Consider the following 13,458-nt stretch of genomic DNA (forward strand, 5'->3'; position numbering starts at 1 on the left):
ATATTTTGGAGATCAGTAATCTGAATCCTTTACAAATAGAGTATGTTTATTCAGAGAAATTACTTTTTTGCGCCTTATTCCGTAACTTAAAATATAGTCTGCGTTAATTAATTAGCATACTAAGTCCTAGAACATGGAAAGACGAGCATGAAATCAAAAGTTATTTAGAGTGGTCCATTTTTTAAAATTTTTTTTTTCTGGTGCACTGTACATTTTTGAAAACAGAAAACAAGTTTTTTGAGCATATCTCCGAAAAAATTGTTGTACATCACATAAAAAGCTTTTTTTGAACGTCTTTTCCTATTCTTGTGTTAATTCTTTAAACGTGACAGTGTAGAACTAATAGCTTAAAAGAGTTAGTTAATTCTCAAAAAAGAGTGAAATTTTTTTAATCAACTTGAGTTGAATACACTTATGTTTCAGTTAAATGCTTGCTCCGCGTTAAATCGAACTTGAGTGGCAGATATTTAAGCGATACTTGTTTGTTTTCCCTCAAACATGATTCGATGAGTGAGTTATTTATTATTTAATTGTGTGCGAGCTATAAGTTGAAATTTGTATCGTTTTATTTTAAAAAGAAAACGATTTGTATCTCTGGTTGCTAAGACGAAATGATGGAACAGCTTTTCTGTCTAAAAGCATTATGCTCTCGCTTCGACTTTATATTTTGTTGAATATTTAATTTTTATTTGCTATTATGTCTTTCATATTTTTTTGAATAAAGAAAAGTTAAAGGATTAGAAGTGGTATTTCTGATGAAGACGCTATTTTACTTTTTGATAAGTAAATTTATTTTGTTCCTATAATCAAAATACCTTATATACCTTTACCTTAAAGGTAAACTCTCTCTGTTTGTGTTATAATCATATATCCTATGATGAATATCATCTTTTATCACCCAGTAAAGTTTTATCGTCTTGTTCAGACTCACCCTATGTAATGATTGGCATAAATTTCAATTACAATATTTTATTCAAAGCAGCGACGTCAGTTTTGTAAATATGGTATTTTCATTGATAAAAATTGTATTTATTTGAAAAGACAAGAAAAGTGACCAAATGTTAAGGCAGAAATGTACGTCTTTATTTATTTTGAACAAAAATTAAATAACTTTTCTGAACGTAGGGATAAAACAGGCGTTTTATTTACATGGGCACTTTTGGTCCACTTTGTTTCCGTCCGAATCAACGCAGTAACAACGTCCCATACTGCCATATTGCTGTGGAGCGTATGTACCATCTGCGTTACAATTAGAAACAGGAACGTCTTGAATACCTTTTCCGCCTGAAAAAAAAAGTTACGACAAGATCTTAATAAAGGAAAACACACACACACACACGCACGCAGCCATTTTTTCCGGTTTTCCCGGAAGATTTTATTTTCGTATTTAAAGTGCTAGCGAAATTCATGTTATTTCACTAAACTTTTTGAATTATAATAATAATTTTAAATCAGTTTGACCACCACTACATATAAATAATTACAATATATATATATAAAAAGCATATTAGTCCTTTCGATAGCGAATTTCAACCTGATAAAAATGAAAATATGTTTTTGAGGAAGATAGTTCTTCGGTAATTGTTTTTATACCACTTGGAAAATACATTCTCGAAAAGAGTGAATGTTGGCAGGTATGTATATATATATACATTAAACAATTTATTCGCGAATAGTGCAGTAGGTTAAATGTAATTTCCAAAAATAATTCCTCTGATCGTCACCAATAGCCCGCTAGTGTAGCTTTTAATGGAACATTAACAACAAATCAATCAAATAAAACATTAAAACAATGTTGAAGAACCTTAATCAGAAAAATATTTTGAGAAGTTTTCTTTCAAGGAATGATCAACAATTTTTTTTTTCAATTTAAAATTTAGTTGAGCGCAAATATTACTGGTTTAGTTCTGTGGATGAATAAATGGATGTAAGGAAAGGTCCGTCCTATAAACGGGTGTGACGTGTGGATGTGGCAGAAGTAGAATTCTTGTTCATAGATGGCGCCACTGGAAAACAAGAACAATCGCACCTCTTGCCTTTATTGCCTACGACAACAACAACAACATATGAAGATTTGTTAAAGTACTTCAAAATTTTCATCTAAAGTTTATTTCAAAAAATTTAAACAAAAAAAAATTTCAAATCAAAATGCAGGAAATAAACTTTTTTCTTTTACAATTCTGTAAAAATGGAACATATTTGATTAGTAACTTTTATGAGAAAACCCATATTTAGTAATGTACATATATAACAAAAAACATTATCTTACGCATATTTTTTGCTTTTTCTGCGCGTTCATTGCAACTGTCTGCATTCAGAGCAGCGAAAAGACAAACCATCATCACAAGAAATCCAAAACACTTCATTTTCTTCCTAAAATAATACGAATGCCAAATAACATTTTTATTTAAAGAGAAATCCTTTTATAATAAGATTATAAGAAAAATGTTCCCTAGTTTTCTAAAATAGAAGGTCTTTCGGTCAGCATAATAACCACACTTTAGAGTTGTTCAGCGAGTATTTTGTAGTAGAAACAGGGCCCGACTTAGCCTAATTGGGACCTGGGGCAAACTCTTCTTTACTACTTCAGTAATGAAGAACCGAACTTCATGGAAGTATTTAAATTTTTCACCTCATTATAGATAGCAAGAAAATTGACTAGAACCTAAAATAGATATGAATTCCCCCCACACCTCCAATGGTCAGATGAAGTATCATTCTGTCCATTTTATTAATTTTCTGTCAATTCTATGTCCATCATGCCGAAAGGAGTTTTCTGATTGTTGACTTTGTCATCTAGCTGTGAAAAATTTATATCCTTGCTGATATTTAGGCGGAATTCAGTTAAATTTTTGCAATTACTATGGCTCAATTAAGCCAGCCAGAAGCCTGTATTTTTGTAAGCTGCATTTTGAGCCATGTAAAAATACAGGACTTTGACTGGCCCAATTTGTCCATCGTAATTGCGAAATTTTAGCTGATTCTGCCCTAGAAAGCTATGGATTTGCGAAATATAGATTAGATTAATGAAGAAGCTAACATGAAACTGACGGATTTTACTCTCTACTGATATTTTGTTTAAAAAAACTTCATTAAAGAAAGAAACGCAAAATGAACTTTCTATTCGATTTGGGGGGCTCCTTTGGTGCGGGGGCCGGGGGCAACTGCCCCGTATGGCCCTGCCGTAGTCAGGCTTTGAATAGAAATTCCTAAAACCTGTAAAGTAATAGTCTAAAAAAATTTCTATGGAGCAGTTTGATGTATAAGTGTACTTTTACAAAAAAGTGTGGTTATAATTATAATGCAAATATAATTATACAAGTATATAGATAAATTACAAGTTCAAATATATTTAAAGATTTATATTAAAAGTGATAAATTATTAATTAATGCACTTAGAATCTAACTAAAATTAAAAAATGCAAAAAATACGATATCGTGCTTAATATGCTTGCATTAGTTGCTGAAAGTTTTTCATTGATATTTTTGAGTAATGACATTGAGATTGGCGAAAATTTCCTGAAACTGCGGTGATGGCGGCAGTAATATTTGTTTCAAAATATAGATTCGTAAAAACTATGAAGAGCACATAGATGATTATTGTTCTCAGATCAATTTCAGAATTAAATTTTAGTATATAAAAGTGAAGATTTAGAGCTGGCAAAATGACAAACGGAGCATCTTTATCTAATGATTGGATTTTCATATACTAAAATGCTATCTTATAAATTCAGGCGACCAAACTGAAATATACCGACATTTTGAACAGACAATATTTTTCAGTTCCTAAATCCGACACAAGAGTAACCTTTCAAAACAAGTCTTTCTTTTAGATGGATTCGAATTCCTGACCTTACAAACATGGGAAGGAGGTAGCAGCAATCAGGAAAATATTGGCTTGAACAGTCGTAACAAGTAATGGCCTCTTTTGCAATTTCACCACATCTCTGAAACTATTCTAAGATAATGAAATAATTTTTTCACCCAATCATTACGCTCATTTATCAATAAAATCAATTAAGTAATTCCACGTACAATATTTATTTATTATTTTATATGAATTATTTTAATAATGGTCAAAACTTTTTGATTTATTTCTTTTTTTTTTCCAATGCTCACCGCATTTGGCAGTATATGACATCGTGCTACTTAACGAATGGCATTGTTGATCTCTTTTTTTGTGGGCATCTTATATAGGTGGATCAACGTCACCCCAATAACATAAGAATAACAGAGCAATTACATCCTTGCCCGAATCGGGATTCGAACCCGGAACCTTTCTGACACGAGGTCAGGTCTCTGATCACAATACAGTCCTGTTGGCTACTTTTTGAATTATAAAGTATACACATTTTTAGATAATTCTTAACTTATAAATTTTTAATGGTAAATTTTAAATGGGTAAATTGTTCTTGAGAAATGGTACAGCTCTGCGTGAAAAATGAAATTACTGTAAAGGGGACCAAACTTTCAATCTCTCGCATGCTTTAACTACGGGAGCTATGTTTTTCCCGATTGAGGTTACTCCTCTCCAAAAATTTGAAAGACAAGAATTCGAATCCATCGAAAAACTATATTTAATTCAGAGAAAGGTACATACTTATATAGCATTTCAGAATTAGACTAACATCTCACATTAAGTAACAAATTTACGTTTAACTTCTCGAACCATTAAAATTGCATCTTAATGCATGAAACTAATCACTCGATCAAAAGTTATTATGGAGCTCATTTTTGATTTTGCGTACAGGACGTAATAATCAAGCTTAGTGGACATGGAATTTAGGCTTTGATCTTCTTCTTTCAAATCCCCATTTCTAGACTAGCTAGACAAGGTCCATGAGATTGTTCACCTTCAAAAAGTCTAAAACAAGTAAGGGTCTTTCAATTAGGTCTTGTTTTAAAAGACCGAGGCAGTCCAGTAGATGTTCAGGGGATGCCTGGGCCGAAGAGCACTTGGTACAGAGGGCAAAGCACTTTTCTCCTCCAGAGTACCTCAGTGATTTCAGGAATCCACAGCGGAGACGTGTGATGGCGGTTTGAGACTGACGGTCTTTGTCAGCTGTCAAACAGCTACCCGGTCTGGTACCCTGGTACCAATTGTGACTGGGTGGAGTGAGCCATGCTGATTGATTTTTGGCTTTAGCAATGGAGAAGAGCTCTGAGGATGTAAGAGACACTGGAGGCGCAGTGGCCTCAGCTGCACCTGCCTTGGCAAGACTATCTGCCATTTCATTGCCTGATATATCTACGGGGCTTTGATCTAGACATTTGTAATCAAACATTTCGGATAGAGTTTAAAAACAAAATGTTTTAAATTAAAGAATCACAGACGCACCATATAATTTATAGAAATATTGTACTTTTAGGCTCCTTTTGTATGTTCAAATTTTTCAAAACATATTATATATGTAGGGGAAAAAACAAAGATGCTTAAAACAATAAATTTCGCTTTGTTGTGACTTGAGGAATATATCTTCTAAAATATTTCGAACATTTGAATCTTATTTGAAGCATTGAAAATGGGTAAGTCATCGCCAATATTACCATTTTACAGAATTTTGACTTTTTAAAAATATCCATGTAATGCTGAGTGGCTGTCATATCTTCATCAGATAATTAATATCGAATTAAAGAATTTATTGGCCAAGTAAGCACGAAAAAAATTGACACTACATCAAGCGTAATATTTTTTAAAAAATTTATTTTTTTCCTAGATGTTATATTTTATTAGAAGTAAGAATTTTCTTTCCCTTCATGTAAATTGTGGAGCTGTAAAATTTTATGAAAGTAATATTTTTTTAATTCCCTTTAAATAAAATATATTGCATTTATAATAAAATATACTTCATTTTATAAATAAATGAATCATAAGGTATCTAAAAATAGGTAATTTCTGTTCATATAAAACAATTGTCTTTTATTTATCTTTTCAATCATAATTTAACGTATCTCTTTTATAAACTATGAAGACATAGGTATAATTTTTTCTAAGGTCACATAAATGTAGAAATGCTTAAATGAATTTTTATGGTTTTTTTAAAAAATGAGGCTATTTGTTTTTCTCCATTAGTTCGTTACGACCCATGTATTATATGTTACTTATAAGAGCCGTGGTGGCTCAGGGGATAGAGACTCCGCCTTCCAGTGAGGTAACTGGGTTCGAATCCCAACGATGGCTGTTCGTCTCGCACCTTCCACAGTACTGCCATAAAATATCATCAGTGGTAGACGGATCACGGGTTAGAGTCCTCTTCCAGTCAGGCTAACCGTGGGTGGTTTTCCTCTCCATGTGACGCTAATGAGAATTAGTTCCGTCCACCACGAAGGCAAATATCTCCTAATACTTGATCCAGGAGTCCCTTATCTGCGTACCTTTTCGTAATGCCTCCATTCATGATGCAATAAAGCTATTAAAAGCTGATATCAATGCGCGGAATATATATTGAGGGTGCCTTTTGATTCTTGCCAAGTTGTGATCGCGGTTGATCGCCAAGCTGGGCGATATTGAAAACCAATCGAGATTCTGATTGGTTTAGATTTTAATCGTGATTCCAATTGGTTTAGAATTTAGCATTGTTTTTAAATGTTCAACGGTATATGTAATTTCAGAGATCCGTTAGTTCTACCTCGGATACCGGCTGGTAAGGTTATTTTTGCTTTTGGTATTCAAAATGAGTACATTAAATAAGATAAATCTTAAGTTTCTGTACGATTTCCAATGGAAAAAGCAGTGATTGACTAGTGCATGAATGAAGGTTTAATTAGTAATAGATGTAAATGTCCTGTTTGTGGGAAAGATATGAATCTGGTTGAACGTAAAGATCGATCAGGCGGCTTTGAATGGGTTTGTCGTGTGAAACGTTCAAATGCTCACCACATAAAACGATCTATTAGAAAGGGATCGTGGTTTGAGGAGAGTCATTTGAGTATGATTGATATTTTAATTTTTACGTGGATGTGGGTGTATGAAGCTAAATAGCGAAATGATTAAAACGGAACTCATTATTAACAATGACAAAAGTATAACCGAATGGAAGAATTTTTGTAGGGATGTCTGTGTGGATATATGTAGTACACAAAAGCGTGAAATGATTGGGGGACCTGGCTTGATTGTAGAAATAGACGAAAGTAAATTTGGGAAACGAAAATACAATAAGGGTAAAAGGGGGCAAGGAAATTGGGTGTTTGGTGGTGTTGAAAGAGGGAGTAGAAGGTGCTTTTTTGAAGTTGTTCCTGATCGTAAAAAAAAAACTTAGTTGAGTATAATTCAACAAAATATCTTACCCGGAACAACGATAATGTCCGCTTGCTGGAAGTCATACGACTGTCTTTCGGAAAGCGGATTCGTACACTTATCAGTAAATCACTCTGAGACATTTAAGGATCCAAAAACCGGGACCCATAACAATAAGATTGAAGGTATGTGAGCAGTTATTAAAAGGGACTTAAGAAAAAAAATGTCATCTCCAGTCCGGTACCACAGACGCCATTTTCGATTCATATTTCGCCGAATTTATGTGGCGATGGAGGTACAGAGATTCTATTCATGATAAATTTAGACAGTATCTAACTGCTATCTTTCTTTTTCTTTCTGTGCTTACTCCATTAAATTTTTGTTTCGATTCAAAATGCATTTTATTGGGTTTATTAATTTTGCTTATATTGTGTTCACTGCAATTTTATAAAATTTTGTTGAAATTTTCCAATGTTTCATTGAAATATCATTATGCTTTGTCTGCCATTCCTGCTACCACGGCATTCCACGCAAACAAGAATGGTGCCAAACATAAGTCGCTAATTTCGCCAAGGGGCACCCTCAAGTATATTTTTCCTATATCTGAGTTCACAACCATAATTTAATATTTTCGCTAATAATAGCAGTACTGGAAAATAACTTTAAATTAGGGATACAAAAATATTTAAACGAAAACAATACCTTTACGACTTTTGTTATTTTTATGCTGATGACAACCAAAGCAATATTGAAATGAATGATTAAAAACTGGATCCTACTTCGTGATTTTTAGGCCAATAGAAATGCACGAACAACAATGGAAAACTGTGGCACCACCATTAGACACACTCAAAAGAAAATAAGAATAGCCACTCAGCTTTAGCTAGTAAGTTTAGTCGTAACATTTTAGCAAGCAGCATTATTAAAAACTATTACTTTTTCACTTTCACGCATATGCGTTGTCAATTTTAATTAGCTGTTTCGTGCGTTACTAGCCGCAAGTCTTCTGTGATTGGCTATTTGTTATCATTTTACTCTCTTCTTATATTATATAAAGATATAGCATTCATTTATATTGCTAAATTTATTCATTCTAAAGATACTCAAATGAAGAACCGGATAACTGATTTCGCAACAAATAGTCAATAAACAACCCTAGAAAATGACTCGTTTTGCATCAAACGCTATGGAGTGGGGTTTACAAGTTATTCCAATTCACTAGTACATAAGTCATGTTAACTCAATTCTATGTAGGGGTNATGGGGGGAGAGGAAAATTATAATAATTGGAGGAAAATTACGAAAATCTTTTTCGTTGAAAATATTATTCCAGCAAGCAGATTTATTTTAGTTTTATTTATCACGTACGCTAAATAATAGAATCTTTAATTCCATAGCCCTGTGATTTAAAACTAATACCTATATATATATATATATATATTTAAAGGAAAAAAACAGAATGTTTGTAGAAATAAATTCACTCATGTACTTTCCAGCGTGAGCCACTCATTGGCTAGATCTGTAATCCTTAACATTCATTTTTTTGTATTTTAAACTATTCGTGTTTCCATTCTTGGCTTATGCTTTCTGATGTTGTTGTCAACAGTTTTGTTGTCTAAGACACTTAAAAACTTCTGCCATTTAGAAAATACTTAAAAACTGTCACTTAGTTTATTCATTTGCTGACATCGGTTGAACTTTAAAGATTAAACAACTTAAATTAAAGTCCTGTTGGAATAAAATAAGTATCTTTCCCCAAGAAATCTCAATTTTATCAAAATTATCACCCAAAACTTCGTTACACTAAATTTTTAAATTAATAGTATGAATGCAATGTGAAATTTCAGAAAGTAAAGAATTGTAATATTAACAAATCTATCAGTTAAAAAATATATAAACATTTGCTTTTAAAATTGACTTAACTACGAAATACTTTCAGAAAATGAATATTTTTAATTCAAAATAATGTAGCGAGAATAAGCAAGTGTAAATTGGTTTCAGCTGCATAAAAACAACAATGCTGTATATTTGTCGAGAAACTGCGACGAATAATCTAACTTTAAAATTTTAACTGTAACTGTGACGTGGCGGAAGTTTTGTAAACAGAAGGGGAATGATCGCCTCAGAGAGAAGAGGTTGATATGTTATGCTCATTTCAAAAAAGCTTAATGCTTCGTTTTCAATTATATTTGTTGTTACGTTTTGTGTTAAATATTAAATGTTTTAAAAAGAAATAGTTAATTCCTTTAATGGCGGACCTTGTTACTTTTTATTATTGACATCTTTTTATTTTTGCAAGAGTAGCGATCCTTTTTAAAGCGAAAGAAAAGCTTTCCATCTTCTCACCGGGAAAATTGAAGAACAACAGAAATTGCAGGTAAGGTAATTTTACCTTTACCTTTAATTAAGAATTATTATTGAATTTATTTGAGCTTGATTGATAAATAATTAATTCACAATATTATAACCCGATAATTAAGACTTAACATAGAATCATATAGTACGTCTAATAATTGGGCCAGGGACTGTATACATAGAGGGGGAAAAAAACAGAATGTTTGTAGAAATAAATTCCCTCATGCACATTCCCGCAAACCACTCATTTGCAAGATCTGTAATCTTTAACACTCATTTTCTTATATTTAAAATTATTCTCGTCATTACGTTTGCATTCTTGACTTCTACTAAGGCTCCAAAATATATATTTTCTAATGTTGTTGCCAACTGCTTTCTTGTCACTTGGAAGCTTCTTCCAATCGGAAAATACTTAAAAACTGCCACTTTGTACATTCATTCGCTGAGATTGGTGGAATTTTAAGGATTAGATATACCTTAGTGGTCTGGAGAAAAATTCTAATGTTTGGACCCTTTAATGTTAATTTTACTTTCTGCATTTTTCGTCATATCTCGAGAACTTTTTTCAAGTGGAACTTTCTGCACAAAATTATGAAATTCGTTTATCCAAAGATAATTCCATGCAAAAAATTAAATTTTAGTAAATACTAGTGGGCTGTGCCCCCTGCTCGCTAACGCTCGCCAACCCCCGAAAATTGCTACGCAATCTTATATGGTTTGCTTCGCTCGCTACTAACTTAGGTACATTGCAAATGCACAAAATTCTAAGAATTCGAAACAATCATTCAAATCCATATAACAACATTTTTTTAAAAAAAAAAAATTACATCTTTTTAGTAAATACTAAGTCATTAAAATAAATTTGAATTCAAATAAATGACATGAAATTCGTTAAGCCTATTAGAAATTTGCTATAGTATAAAATCTTAAGATAAAATTTCTGAAACTGATATCTCTTCAAAAAGGTCAGAAATTTGGCTATAATTAAGTCTATTAAAAATTGAAATAAGTGAATTGCAATGGAAAAACCTGCATAAACAAAGCATTGAATTTCGGAAGAAATCTCATTTGGTGAGAATGCTCTCTCTTGTCAAAAAATATAAAATAAACTGACCTCAAATAAAACCCAAAGGACTTCAAATCAAATAATTAAGGGAACTACTACCACGTTTAATATAAAAGGAAGACTTATTAACTTAACAATAAAATTACAGCATCGCAGTTCCAAAAAACATATCTCACACTCACTCAAAAAAAACAATTTACATTCTATTTAGTCACCATAGCAACCACAAAACTCTTCTCGTTACCATCTATAAACTGATATATAATAAATAAATTATTTAACAAAAAATACGATGCGCATAAGCACATAATATTTTACTCTCTGGTTATTTCAGTTTCTGTTTTTAAAGGCGCTATATGTTGAGCCACCTCAACTAGATTTGGCATGTGACATTTTTAGCGGCAATCATTGGTCGATTTTCTAGCGTTGCCATTCGGGGAGTTGTAATGAGGCTTTTTTTTGTCACCGTGTAAGAGAAATGTATATATAGATTTGTAATTCTTTTATTATTTTATGTAATAATAGACGAAACAGCTTTGAACTGCACGTGATAATAAAGGTGAACGATTCTTACATCATTCTTGCGCATTACGGTCAAGAAAGAACTTGGACGAAGTTGAAAACGAAATATTTTTATCTCAACACATTGTAAAATTATTTTGGAATGTTACATTTTCTATGTCTCAAATGTTCTTTGAAAACTGAAAAGGATCCTTACAACAGGATTTTGCTGCAGCACACTAGGATTCAGCACTCCTAAAAATGGTGGAAGGGACATTTTCTTGATTCTATTCTGGAACAAAAATGGTTACCCTATTCACCAGACTAGAATTCGATGAATTTTTTTTTGCTTGGTCCACCTTGGAGACAAATGTTTATGCTGAATCTGATAAACTTTGGCGATTTTATATAAAATTCCTCTTTGGACTTTCATAAAATTTGGAGTCACTCTCTATTGGCGCTAGGAATGGGACGAAATATCAATAGGCTAATTGTTGCCCATAGCAGTTGTGACAACAAAGTTTATTACTTTGAAAATTTGAAGATATATAAATACTTGTAAAAACAAGGTAGCATTTTTGCTTTTTGAAAATTTCATTGTAAGATTGTCTTGTTTTCTGTTGTACTGTTTCAAAATTTTACTGTCATGCTTTAATCAGAACTAAAATTTTGTTTGATATGAGTCCAAATTATTATTTCTTGACACTAAGTAAATATGAGAAATTAGCTAAAAGCGTTTTAAAACTTCAAATCAGTGGTAGGGTAAACCAACCAGTGAAGGAACACTACGCAGTGAAGGAACATTTCATATATATTGATTAAAAATAGGAATTTGAAAGTTTTTTTTTTTAGATTGATTGGTAACAATAGCTTACTGCCAAACAATAGGAAGTCATCTAGCAATATTTTGGATTACCTGGTCAAATAGACTTCTCTGGAAAATTTTTTGAATCTGTTATTATGTCTGCAACACTTTGTTTCGTTGAAAAAATTGTAAGGTGAGTGTTTGTATTTATATGCTTGAAGTGGAATTAATTGCATGTAGTAGTCTTATTTTTCTCACTGTGAAAAAGAGAATTCAAAATATAGTTATTGAAGTTACGTTTTATTTTTTTTAAAGCACCATAGCATAATCAAGTACTGAGATAAGGGGGTGTTTATTCACTGGATCACCAAACAATGAAAAACCAGAGAAAGAACAAGTGTTCCTTTACTGGGTTTTTCTCCCAGTTAATGAAAATAAAAGAAATTTTTTAATTTTCTTGTACTTTTAGTCATATTATACATCAAAATTCTGTTTAAAAGACGAAAAGCAACTTCTAACTATAAAGAAACAGGCATGTTCCTTCACTGGGAATACTTCCAGTGAATGAACAGTAATGTGTGAAATATGATTTTACATGACTCTAGGATAAGTAATTCTGCTATATAGAGGACAACCGAAATTTTGTTAAAAATTGTATGAATAATTCCTGAAATAATTTCAGTTCAAAATGTTAATTTAATAGCTCAATTTATGAAAAAATTATAATTTATATTTATTAATGGGGTGTGTAGTTACATCAAATGTTAGGTGTAGTTACATCAAACTTAATAAACTATGTTTACAAGTCGAAAACTAATTAAATATAATCATAAAAATTTGAATAGAACATTTTTTCGCTGGCTTTTGCACCAAGAACTCCTAATAAGCTATCATTATAGGATAGCAACGTGATTATATAATTTTTTAAAACTACTTTACAATGTTAGGATTTAGAATTAAGCTCCTCAACAAAAAACAGAGTTAAACAGAAGCGATACTCAATTACTTCAGAAGCTTGAGAGGAAAATCCTTCAAGATATGTTGCAAAATTTTTAACGCAGCATTGACTGAAGAGTCTAATATCGAAAATATCCAAGAGCCTGTACTTTTTTCAATATGGAAGAAGTACGTATTAAAAGAAGACCACTTGGTTAAGTCAAACTTAGGAACTGAAGCTAGTATTGATAATGAATGCATATTAGATATCGAATTTGAAATGAGTCCTCATGCTGATTCTCTTAGTTGAAAAAAGAAATGATTCTGTAAGTAAAATCAGTACTTCTAAAGATCCTCTAGATATAAGTCAACAAGAGATGGATTTGCCTCAAACTTCAAGACACCTTTCCCCCGTCTATTTTCGAGAAAGGCATTCTAGAAATGTTGCTGAAAAATCAGAAGAAGTTTGGAAGAACCATTTACATTGGCCAAATATTGATGATAAAAAGAAAGGTCAAATAAGAAGAAAAACGAATAAATTACCTTTTGCACTAACTTC

The 13,458-nt window shown here is 31.9% G+C and overlaps 1 long non-coding RNA gene across 3 annotated transcripts in view; it reads right to left on the bottom strand.

The window, feature by feature from the left end:
* Window positions 1–1,061: 1,061 nt before the first annotated feature.
* The window catches only part of LOC107437946 (uncharacterized), a 25,456-nt gene continuing 13,059 nt past the window's right edge, over window positions 1,062–13,458 (bottom strand). For all 3 annotated transcript variants that reach the window (XR_001583310.3, XR_011638048.1, XR_011638049.1), the window contains exons 3-4: window positions 2,270–2,373; window positions 1,062–1,284 (exon numbers count right to left, since the gene is read on the bottom strand). This is a non-coding gene — a long non-coding RNA (uncharacterized lncRNA). The remainder of the gene's footprint in view (window positions 1,285–2,269; window positions 2,374–13,458) is intronic.

The sequence above is a fragment of the Parasteatoda tepidariorum genome, chromosome 10 (genome assembly GCF_043381705.1).
Source record: "Parasteatoda tepidariorum isolate YZ-2023 chromosome 10, CAS_Ptep_4.0, whole genome shotgun sequence".
Classification (NCBI taxonomy): domain Eukaryota; kingdom Metazoa; phylum Arthropoda; class Arachnida; order Araneae; family Theridiidae; genus Parasteatoda; species Parasteatoda tepidariorum.